The sequence below is a fragment of the Balaenoptera borealis genome (assembly GCF_965194805.1).
Source record: "Balaenoptera borealis genome assembly, chromosome: 14".
Lineage (NCBI taxonomy): Eukaryota > Metazoa > Chordata > Mammalia > Artiodactyla > Balaenopteridae > Balaenoptera > Balaenoptera borealis.
The window spans coordinates 82,763,224-82,776,109 of record NC_138875.1 but is presented as its reverse complement, the minus strand read 5'-3'; positions in this window follow the sequence as shown (position 1 = coordinate 82,776,109).

Sequence of the window (12,886 nt, the reverse complement as noted above, 5' to 3'; positions counted from 1 at the left end):
CTCTCACCCCCCGAGAGTCTGTTCTTCACCAGACAGAGCCAGGAGGCAGGGTCTATAGGCCTGGGGGACACTGGACACCATAGAAGACACTCCAAGGCTCTGAAGACCCCAGGAATGCCTGGGGGCATAAATACAGGGTTAGGAATAACCCTGTATTTCCTAACAATGGCTGTTTCCATACTTGGTAGGTCAAAAATTTACTGTCCTGTGTCTCTAAAACAGCCATTTGAGTACCACACCTCACAGTATTTTGCCATATCCACAAACCACCACTATTGTCACTTTTCTTCAAATTGACTCCTTCTTTTTTACTTTAAATATGTGTTTTAAAGAAAGAAACTTTATGTTGCAACTGTAAAGGAAACACTAATTTTCCTTTGCAGAAACAGAATGTAACATAAAAATAAATACATAAATATTAAATATCAAAATGTTTTTAATGTTCAGCTCGGCACAGTCTTATCTATAGTATCTCCCCCATAGATTTCTTACTAATTACGAAGGGAAAAAATTAGAGTGGAGAAACCTGACAGATACCACCCCATCTGAGAGGTCAGAGTTTACAACAGCCATCAGGTGCCTCCTGATATGATGCACTGAGAAGGATACAGCATCACTTCGGTGGTGTTCTTGCCAAAAATGCATAACTTGAATCTGATCCCAAGGAAACACCAAACAAACCCAAACTGAGAGATGTTCTCCAAAATGGACTCTTCAAAAATATCAACCTCAAAAAAGACAAAGGAAGGCCGAGGCACCGGTCCAGATTAAAGGAGGCTAAAGAGAAGGGACAATTAGTTTCAATGTGTGATCCCAGATGAGGTCCCAGACTGGAAAAATAATTGCTATAGAATACGGTGCAATTTTATTTCACCATTTCAGTTGGTGAAGTTTGAACATGGAATCTAAAACTCAGCCTCTAGAGCTGTATCACTGCTAAGTTTCCTGAATATGATAAGTGTACAGTAGTTTTGTATGAGAATGACCTTGTTCTTAGGAGATACACACTGATCTGTGTGTGTAAAGGACTGTGTTGGTGATTGCATTAACTCACAAATGGTTCAGGGGGGAAACATATATATAGAAAGATATACATACACATACAGACGGAGAGAAAAATAAAGCAAATGTGGCAAAATGTCAACATTTGGCAAATCTGGAGAAGTTCAGGGAGTTCACTGTACTCTTCTTATAACTCTTCTGTTATAATTTTTTTCCAAGTAAAAAGTTTTGAAAAATGTCCATCTGAAGAGAGCAAAGGAAGCTCACATATCATATCACTGGGGAGGGGTCCCACACTTCAGGAAACACGACTCAGTGCAGTTTCTCCATCTCTAATTCTCTCCCTTTTGTAGGTCTTACCTTCCCAGTTCAGCCTCTTCCTGGGTAGGTTCTGCCTACTTATTCCCCTCTTAGGGGTTCAGGACTCACATTAGCATATTAAAGGCTCTGAAAAGTCCTGCAGCCACAAAAATGTGGTGAATGCTTTCTGTTGGGGTGAGGGGCTGCTGTTTGTTGAGCTGCTACCATGTCTCTGGTGTGCTAAGAGCTGTAGGAAATAGACACTATCATCATTATACCCATTTCACAGATGAAGGAACTGAGGCTCAAAAAGGCAAAGTCACTTATCCAAAGATTCCTAGGAAGCCAGAGAATAGGGATTAGATATCTCCCTTAATTACCCCAGTGTACCTGCTTTGGCAGCCACCATACAATTACTGGAGGCAATCTGGTGGTTGAGAGCAGCGATTCGGGGTTCAAATTCCAGCTCTACCACTTGCTAGCTGTGTGATCTGGAACAAGACACTTACCTGTAAGTTGTGGTGATGATTAAAGAATCAGTATATGGAGAGAACTTAGTATTTGACACAATGCCTGGGAGAAACAGAGACTCAGAGAGGTTAAGTGACTTGGCCAAGGACACACAGGAAGTGGCAGGTTTAGGGTTTGAACTCTGGTAGACCCCAGAGCCCCACCTATGATCCGGTGTCCTGCTGACCCTGAGCTCTGGGTCTAGTTGACCTTCTGCTTCTGGTCCCTATTTGCCCCCATCTCACAGCTCCTTTCCAGCTCCCCCTGCCTTAGTCAAGGCCTACAGCCATTTTCTGAGTCTGGGCGTGGCTCCAATCAGCCTCATGAGGACAGGAGATATTACTTCTGGGCACTTTACTTGGATCTCCAGCTCATATCCCACACCCAGCCTTGGTGGGGATGGTGAATGCAGCTTACCTGCCACCAAGAGAGTCTTAAATGCTGCATAAGTCAGCACATCCACTCACAAACCAGTGGGTTACCAGAATGTTCCTCAGGCTCACCCACCTGCCTTCCTTCACAGGAACTAGGCCACACTAAAGCCAGCATGGGAAATATTTATTCAGCCAAAGAGAATAAAACAACAACAACAACAACAAACAGGGTCAGAATCCATTTCAGCCTAACCGATATTTTACACAATTGGATACGTTTGACTAAACTAATACATATGTATGGAGACTGGCGCATTTCCATTCAAACCAATGTAAATTACCTTTGACCAATATATTTTCCTGGAAATCAATGCATTTTAACACGAGATAATATTTATGAAATTGAATTTTTTATTGAAGCTAATGCAATTCTATTCTATTTTATGCATTTTTATTAAACTAATGCATTTTAAATTAATCCATTGTATATTAAGTACAACAGACATTGGTACTTACAGTAAAATAATATATGCCCGCTGAAATCAATACAGTTTCAAAACCCGGTGTTTTCCATTTAACTGAAGGATGTCAAGAATACGCAGCCACGAGTTCAAGACATATGAATGTAAAATTGTGTCTTTTTCTTTTTTTTTTTTTTTTCAAAATCATTGTCACATAAAAGATATTGTACCTCAGGATATGGCCAGAGGCCCAAGGATTTAGATTTAATTCATGATTATAACAGCCAACTCAATCAAACATCCCACTTGACCAACTTTTTGACCAAGTGGACTGGTGATTCTTTTTTTTTTTTAAAGTCTTTCATATATGTTTTTTAAAATTAATTAATTAATTAATTATTTTGGCTGTGTTGGGTCTTCGTTTCTGTGCAAGGGCTTTCTCTAGTTGCGGCAAGCGGGGGCCACTCTTCATCACGGTGCGCGGGCCTCTCACTATCGTGGCCTCTCTTGTTGTGGAGCACAGGCTCCAGCCGCATAGGCTCAGTAGTTGTGGCTCATGGGCATGGCCTAGTTCCTCCGCGGCATGTGGGATCTTCCCAGACCAGGGCTCGAACCCGTGTCCCCTGCATTAGCAGGCAGATTCTCAACCACTGTGCCACCAGGGAAGCCCAGGACTGGTGATTCTTTTTTTTTTTTATTTTATTTTATTTATTTATTTATTTTTATTTTTGACTGTGTTGGGTCTTCGTTTCTGTGCGAGGGCTTTCTCTACTTGTGGCAAGCGGGGGCCACTCTTCATCGCGGTGCGCGGGCCTCTCACTGTCATGGCCTCTCTTGTTGCGGAGCACAGGCTCCAGACGCGCAGGCTCAGCAGTTGTGGCTCACGGGCCTAGTTGCTCCGCGGCATGTGGGATCTTCCCAGACCAGGGCTCGAACCCGTGTCCCCTGCATTGGCAGGCAGATTCTCAACCACTGTGCCACCAGGGAAGCCCAGGACTGGTGATTCTTAATCATGAAGCAGGCTTTCTCTAGTTGCGGCGAGCGGGGGCTACTCTTTGTTGTGGTGCGCAGGCTTCCCATTGCGATGGCTTCTCTTGTTGCGGAGTAAGGGCTCTAGGCGCGCGGGCTTCAGTAGTTGTGGCACGAGGGCTCAGTAGTTGTGGCTCGCGGGCTAGAGCACAGGCTCAGTAGTTGTGGTGCACGGGCTTAGTTGCTCCGCGGCATGTGGGGTCTTCCCGGACCAGGGCTCGAACCCGTGTTCCCTACATTGGCAGGTGGATTCTTAACCACTGCGCCACCAGGAAAGTCCAAAGAGACTATTTATTAAGATGAGGAAAGGTTTAGAAAAAGCAACGGTGCAGCCCCCTGGGGCTAGTAACTTTAGGGAGCTGTTACCACCTGGGCATACCAGGACGTGGAGGGGGCAGCTGGCAGAGAGAGAGCAGCTGTGGCCATCAGTAGAGAAACAGCCTTCCTCAGCAATCCAACAGAGAAGGAGCTAGGGGGATAAATACCCAACCTCTCTCTCTTCCCTCTTGATCTCCTGTTGACACTTTCCATTGGCCAAATCAACCAAAAGCCAGAGGAAAAGGGAGACCATTATTGCAGTCCTGAGGCAGCACAAAATATGCTGGAGAAAGGTTAAGAAGGGTGAACCTGACAGGGAAATGGAAAATACTAGAACACCTCCTGAATGCTTACTATACACCAAGTATTTTCTCATTTAATTCTCACAACACCCTATGAGGAAGGTGCTACCATTATCCCCATTTCCAGGATGGGAAAATTGAGGCTCAGAGAGATAAAGTGGGAGAGCTAAGGTTTGGAGAGAGGTCCATCCAACTTTGTGGAGGAAGGGGACTGTTTCTGGTAAAGATCTTTTTCTTTAATTAAAGAATACAAGATTCTTTTTAGCATAATCATACCCCTTTCCTTACTGCTTGAGACTGTGACATGAGGACCTGATATCTGGAGCTGTGGAAGCTACCTTGTGACCATGAGGGGAGACATCACCAGCCCACTGAGTAGAGCAAGCCAGAAAGAACAGAGGAGTCTGAGTTCTTGTTGACATTGAGTCCCTAAACGAAGCCCAGAACCTCCTACCTTCCAGCTTCCTGGTAATTAACAATAAATACTCATCTTTTAAACCATTGTTGGTTGAGTTTACTGTTACTTGTAGCTAGAAGCATTCCTTATACACCATTACACATACTTTGCTTGAATTTTTAATAATGAGTAAGTATTATCTTACTGAAAAACACAAAATCAAATAATAAATAACTGTTTAACCACTCCCCTCATCCAACTCCACCAAACTGGTCATGGGATTTTTTTTTTCCTTCAGGACAAAACCCAGATGCACATGATTTTTTAAGGCTGAATTCACAGACCTATTTTATTACATTTTTATACAAGTTTTTTTTTTCATTATGCACATTTAGGTGGCAGAACAGCTCAAGCGTACGCATACCCATATTCCCTGTTGCTGAGGATGCTGTTTGCAGCTCTCACAGGGCGCAACAGTGCGATTGTTGCATTTCCTGTGAGAGTCCCTTATAAGCCTGCTCTCTCCCCGCACCATCAGCTCTGAGTCTGTTCAGGGAAACTTTCAGAGTTCCCAGATGCAACCACAGAACCCCAGACCTGGGGGGATCTCATGGCATTTCCCTAGAACTTTCAGCATCTTCCTTCTATGACAAGAGAATTTTGTTCTAAATTTCCATCTTGCTCCTTTCTCTTTGAATACAGACTCAGGAGATTCTAAAACCTTAAGGGTTTGGGGACATTTACTCCTCCTGCAAAGATTTACAGTGGTGAGATTCCCTGATTTCACTCACTCACCCGTTGCTTTGGCTCGACTGAGCCTCCGCTTTCTCATCTGGAAAATGGGAGAGATGCTAGGACTCATCTCAAAGGATTGTGAGGGGAAGAGTTAAAACATGTGGAGTGACTGGCACAGAGTAGAGACTCTCTTATGAGTAACAAAAGTAGTATCATTGGTTTCTTTTTGAGAGTCAATAAAAGTTCTTAATGTATCCATCCACATACAGCTACCTTCCCCAGTGGTGGCTGTCCTTATCATGGAGGAATCTAGGTCATCAAAATGTCTCAACTTTGGATGAATGTCTATTTCATGAATTCATCCATAGCACTGATTAGCCAAGGAAGCTGATGGGAGTTAAGAGCTTGGACATTAAGATCAGAGAGACCTGATTCAAAGGGTTCAAATCTTACCTTCACTTCACAGCTGTGTGATCTTGGGCAAGTCACTTTGCCTCTATGGGCCTCTCAGCTTCCTCATTTGGAAAATGGGACTAATAATGTCTGCCTCACAGACTGGTCTGAAAATTAAATGAGGTTAGACATGAAAAGCTCTGAACACAGGGCACTTAAGAGCATCTGCCATATCTCTTTATAGCTGTCTTTTTTTTTTCTCTTGGCATGCATGGAAATAGCCATGGAGAGATGGATGCAAAGTTCTGTGGTCTACGTGCTAGTCTGTTTCCAGAGACAGATGGATAGAGGAAGAAAGTGCAAGGAGGTTATTGATTGAGTTGGAATTTTCTTTTCTTAAATAAGTGATCTCAAATTTATAGAAAAGGTAGAAGGGATTCATCATTAATATTTTAATACTGCTTCTAGATTCCAAACTCTCTGTAGGCTGAGACCCAGCTAATGGACTTTAGTATCCTGCACAGGGCCTGGCACTCAGCAGGTGCCCAGTCAATGCTGATTGCTCTAAATTCATCCCTGTATTAGTCAGCTCAGGCTACCGTAACAAAACACCATAGCCTGGGGGGCTTAAACAACCATTTATCTTCTCACAGTTCTGGGGGCTGGAAGTCCAAGATTAGGGTGCCATCATGGTTGGGATCTGGTGAGGGCTCTCTTCCAGGTTTACAGATGGCCACCTCTTGTGATGTCCTAACATGGCGGGGAGAGGGGGAGAGGGAGACTGTTGGGGTGGGCTGGGCGTGCGTGCTCTCAGTGTCTCTTCTTATAAAGGCATTAATACCATCATGGGGGCCCCACCCTCATGACCTTGTCTAAACCTAGTTACCTCCCAAAGGCACTATTCCAAATACCATTACCTTAGGAGTTAGGGCTTCAACATATGAATTGGGGGGTGGGGAAGGACACAATTCAGTCCATAGCACTCCTCCAACATTTTGTGTTTCAACTGCAAGGTAGACAAAACCTCAAGGTGAGAAAAGTGCATAAGAATCCTTGGATAAAGAGGACAAGGAATGAAAGAGTGAGCATTATAGGAACCACAGGCTCACCCACCTTCTTGGCTCTCACTGGTGGTTGGTGTAATGGCTAAGTGTTCAGGAGCTAGAGTTCATGGCTTGGATCCACTGCTGTGACACCTTGGGCAAGTGTCTTACCCTCTCTGGGTTTAAGTTTCTCTATCAGTAGGAAACAATGCTGTATTTGCCTGCATACCATTCCCCTTTCTTATTACAACAACATCTTGGTTTTCCTTTGGCCAGCTTATGCCCTTGTGGCTTTACCCCCCTCATCACTACCCTGCCCCAGATGTAGAACTGGGCATGCAATCTGGGCCTGGTCTAACAGAGTCAGGGTGATTGGCTCAGGGGTCCAGATCTGATCTGGACCAGTGAGGGTTTTCCCCAGGATTTCTTGTGGAACCTTTGGAAAGAGGCTCTTTCTTTTCCCTGGGGATGTTAAACTGCGAGGACAGACACCTGGGCTGCTAGAAGCCATCTTGGCCACCCTGGGGAGAAGCCTCTCTGAAAATGAAGGCAACAGAAGAAATCAGAGTCCAGAGAAGGAAAATGATAATGTCTAAAATTCAACCTCAGAGGCTCTTGATCCAGCTGTACCCGAAGCCCATCACACCATTAAACTTTCCAGTTAAATAAGCTAATAAACTATTTTTGGCTTAAGCCAATTTGAGAGATGTTTCCCTCCCTTGCAACAAGAAGCATGTGACTAATTCAAATGCATTAGCTGGAACTATCTTAATGTTTGCAACCTGTGCTCATGTCATCTGATTCTCTTGGGTTTGGGAAGATATGCAGCACACTCTCTTGCAAAGTTGAAGAGAATTACAACCTGTCTCAATCTTCGAAGATTAACCAAGAACGGATACCTCTTTTGATCCTCACAGCACCCTTGTGAGGTAGCTGAGCAGCTATTGTTATATTCTGTAGTAGACACTGTCGGTCAGTTGGTGTTCCAGCATCCTTTTCCATCTTCCTTCTCCCGTTTTGTTCAGGTTCCCAGCCCCCTCCCCACGAAGCCACTTGTTTCTGGGAAAGCTGAGCCCACTCCCCAGTCAGGGTAAGCCCTCCCCCTTCTCAGCTGATTCAAGAATGAGCATGTGACTCAATTCTGGCCAGTGGGATGTGAGGAGAAATCCGCTGGGCGGGGCTTCTGGGGGACGTCTCCCGAGCCCTCTGAGAGAACTTCCTGTGAACTTCGTCCTGTGGAAGCTCTGGCGCCATCTTGCTTTGCCCTGAGGAGAAAACCTCGAGGGCTGCAGAGCAGAGGGTTGGAAAATGCCTGCATCCGGACTTGAACCGCAAATTACCAGAATTACCCGTTTTGAGATCTGCTCCACCTCAGGACTCCCCGGTATGTGAGATAATAATTATCTATTTCTTTCAGACCATTTTGAGTCAAGATTTCTGTTACCCTCAAAACCATTTGAGTAATACACTCATTTTATAGATGAAAGAAAGAATTTCAGAGAGGGGAAGTGGCTTTCTCTGATATATTGTCAAGATTATTTTGGTTGCAGGTGACCGAGATTTAACTCGAACAGCCTAAGAAAAGAAAAAGGAATTTATAGACTCAAGTAAATTCAGAGTACAGGGGTGGATAAATGTCCCTCAACTGGTGAATGGATAAGCTGAGGTACATTCGTACAATGTATTTATTCCTTAGCAATAAAAAGGAACAAATCACTGATAGACTAACAACACGGGTGAATCTCAAATGCATTATGCTAAGTGAGAAAAGCCAGACTCAAAAGGCCACATACTGTGTGATTTCATTTATATGACATTCTGGAAAGGACAAAACTTTACAGACAGAAAACAGATCATTGGTTGCCGTGCGTGGAGTTGGGGGCGGAGTGAGGGAGCAGATTATGAAGGAGAATGAGGGATTTGGGGCTGGGGATGGAACTGGTCTGGATCTTGATTGTGGTGCTGGTTAAATACCTGTGTTTGTCAGAACTCATAGAACCACACAGAAAATAGGGTGAATTTTACTGTATGTATATTATATAAATATATATATATATTTAAATTAGGAATCGTAATAGGATGCGGAGTTAACCGCGTAATGGGTACAGAGTTTCTGTTTGGGGTGATGAAAATTTTGGAAAAAGATAGTGATGATGGTTGCACAACATTGTGACTGTAATTAATGCCACTGAATTGTACATTTAGAAATGGCTGAAATGACATTTTATGTTAAATATATTTTACCACAATTGATTTTAAAGTGAAAAAAAAAAAAGAGTCTGGGAGTAGATTTCAGGCATGACTGGATCCCAGTTTCTGTTCATCTCCAGGCTCTCTTTTCGCCCATCTTGGCTTTATTTCCATCAGGCTCTCCCCAGGTGGTACAGAGACGGCCTTGGGCAATTCCAGGTGCACCTCCTCTCAGCTCAGCAACATGAGCAGGAGGGAAGTGATTCTTTCCCAATAGTTCCTGAAAAGCTCACAGTTGAGTCTCACTGGCTTGCCTTTAGGACAGGAGCTTGCCCTTGAACCAATCACTGGGGCCAAAGGGTTGGAGTGATCTAATTGGCCAGTCTGGGTCACATGCCCACTCCCAGAGCTGGGGGAGTAGCCCCACCCCCAACCCTTTGGAGGGAGAGTTAGGAGGGATGGATTCAAAGAAAACGGAGGAGCTTGCCAGCAGCGCCCACACCCAAGTTAAATGTTGAATGGCCCAGCCCCAATTCTCTGCCCGACACTTAGGCAGGCTGTGCCATTCTGTCCTTACTTCTCTCCAGCAAAGCCCACGTAGGTACAACATACACTCATCATTCCATCCCTGGGTTTGCATAAAAACCCACGTCCACGAAGTAGCAACTGCAATGTTTTTCAATCACACAGCAAAGATATTTAAAAATATCACCCATATGTGTTTTAAATACAGGCAAATAGCTGGCAAGGCAGCCAGCTTCACACCCGCGTGCCATTCTGAGTTATAATCTTCTCGCTTCCAACTCTCAAAATCACACGTTGAAGGCCAGACAAGCCCAGAACACTGCTAAGGCTTTGCGTCTACCCAGAATCTTCCCAACCGCTCAGCCTAGATTTCTTTTCTGGTAGAGGAAACATCTATGAGCCTGGGAAGGAATTTAAGGGCCCTTGGGCTTGAGCTTAATTGTTTGCCCTCCTCTGAGAACACAGAAATGGAGTCAAGAAGTTTTTAGTGAAGTTTAGGAAGTTTCCCAAACTCTTTCATGAAACCATCCTCACAGTCCAGCCCACACTAGCTCTCTCACTTCCCCCTCCTGCCTGCCCATAGTGTCATCTATCCAATATTAAAGTCTTTAAAATCCAGCCTTGCATATATGCCATCTTATAACTTGAGACTCCCCATGTTTTCTCACCTTCCAGATTTATACTTTCCTTTAATATCCAAACTAATACCCTTCTGCTATACATATCAGATAATTCCAACTTAAAGTGGCTAAAAATTATAATAGGTTTTCTTTATCTTATACAGGAAGTGCAGAGGTAGGCAAGTCCAAGTTTGGTGTGATCAGTGGCTATGTGACATCAATTCTCTACCCTGCCATTCTTTGTGTGGCCTTTACCTGCAGCCTGCTTCCCATCATGACCCTAAAATGGCTGCCAGTGCACCAGCTATCACATCTAGGCACAGAGGCATCTACAGAAGCACTTCAGCAGATCTCCCCTCACATCTCATTGGCTAGAACTTAGCCACATGTCCACTCCTAGGCTAATCACCAGCAAGGGCAATGGGAGGAGGAGCACCAAGAAGAATATGAAGAAGAGGGAGGAGGAAGAGGAAGAAGAGGAGGAGGAGGAAGGGAAGGGGCAGGTCATGGGGGAGGAGATTTCTGAGAAATCTTCAGGAGCTGTTATAATCTCCTTTTTATAATCTCTCTTGGGATTGGTGCACATTTCACTCTTGCTCTCTCTAAACCCTCCCGCCCCTGCTCTGGTGGTTCCCTGCTTTACCACAGCGCTACATAGGCTTGACTAAGGTGCTTTAAGTCTCATTAATCTTCTTCCAAAACCTCTGGAATATGAAAGTTTTTATTTTCAAGTTTGTAGCAAACTCATTTGGCTGCAAAATCTGCCCAGGACTGGTGCAATGTATAGACTTCAAAAAAAAAACCCAAAAACCCAACACTTGATGTGAACAGTCATACATTTTCTGTAGAAGTATCAGCGTGCTGGGCCACACGGTGCTGCCCAGGCTCTGCATGTAATATAAGGTATGTGGTAGTCTAAACATCTGAGAAATTTTGAATTCCCAAATACATCTGGTCCCAAGGGGTTTGGATAAAGTAGGTTATGCAGTTTGTTGATTATTATTACCATCTCCACTTTATAGATGAGGAAAATGAAACTCAGTTTCAGTAGCTTGCCCAAATTTACATAGTGAGTGTGGCCTGGATTTAAATTCAGGATGTCTAATGTCAAAGCCAAGGCCATCACACAACACAACCCTTTGATCCTTCCCATGCACAGACACAATTTTTGCTGTATCCATGTACCATATATTATTATTTACTTAATATTTTTCTCTGGGCTGGCTCACTTTTTACTTAAATAAATGTTTTTGTAAAAGGAAACTTTCTATCACTGCTCTAAATGGAAAACTGGCATCTTTTGCCATAAACAGAAAATAGCTACATATAAATAAATACATTTAGAGTAAAGTAGTGAATTAAATTCTTGCCTGCCAGAGGAGCTGAGCCTGAGAGCTGAGATTTTTCCAGGGACAGAAGCATTATAGACATGATAGCGACTAAGTGAAGCTTGTTTTTTGGAGCAATCAGAAAGATTGAGAGACACTTAAAAGAGGGTGGGCTTCCTCCCCATGGGATTCAAAGTTGTAGAATGTTCCTTGTGTGCTCTAGAAACATCTGGAAGCTCATAGATCACACTTTGGGAAGTACAGAGTTGTGCACACCTGGGCAGCTGCTCAGCTCACAGCCTCCCCATGGTGTCCTTGCATGTGCTATCTGCCTGCTGCCCATGAATAACAGACCTCACCGTCCGTGACCCAGGCTTGGCCAGTCAACCTCTTCCCTTTCATCTTTGGCCTTGACCCCATAAGGATATGCTTCCAGAGCTACTAGGGCCATGGTTTTAGACTTGTGGACAGAGCAAAAGGAGCAAAATCAAGCTGACATCTAGACAGAAGCAGATGGAAAGCAGCAAAAGAGAGTCTAGGCTGTGCTGAGGGCCTAGCTTGGGGTGTATCCAGCCAAACTCCTGACCTTTTGAGATATGGGAGCCAACAAATTCATTCTTTTGCTTAAGTTCATCCAACTGAAATAGCCGTGACTGGTTCACAGTGACAATATGGTCTGGTTAACAAGCACCAAACTTGAGGACGCCACAAGGATTTACAAAGGAAGTGTGTGATGGTCAGTTTGATGTGTCTGCTTGGCTAGATGGTAATGCCCAATTATTCAGACACTAATCTGGGTGATGCTGTGAAGATATTTTGTTGATGTGATTAAAGTCTATAATCGGTTGACTTTAAGTCAGAGAGACTATTCTACGTAATCTTTGTGGGCCTGATTCAGTCAGTTTGAAAGGCCTTAAGAGCAGAGCTGAGACTTCCTCGAAGACCCGGAAATTCCTCCTGTACAGAGCAGCTTTGCCCTAGAGTCCTGGCCTGCCCTTCCTGATGGCCTGCTCTACAGATATCAGACTTGGCTAGTCAGCCCCACAATTACAAAGACCAATTCCTTGCAATAAATCTCTTAGTGTACATCTCCCGGTTCTGTTTCTGTGGCAGATCCCTGAATGATACAGTAGGAAAGGAAAGAACTTGTGTGGAAGGATATGCATGTTTAAACCATGTTGATAAGTACATGTAACTGTCTTATGTTCCTTTAATTCTTTGCTACACTAGTAGGTTTTAATAGTCAAGCCCTTTCTGCTTGTCATGGAAAAATAGAACTAGTTTTTGGTGGATTTACCATCCCAGTCGCTTGTGGAAGAAGAAGGGAGAAGGGGAGATTGTAGAGGAGATCAAGGGTGA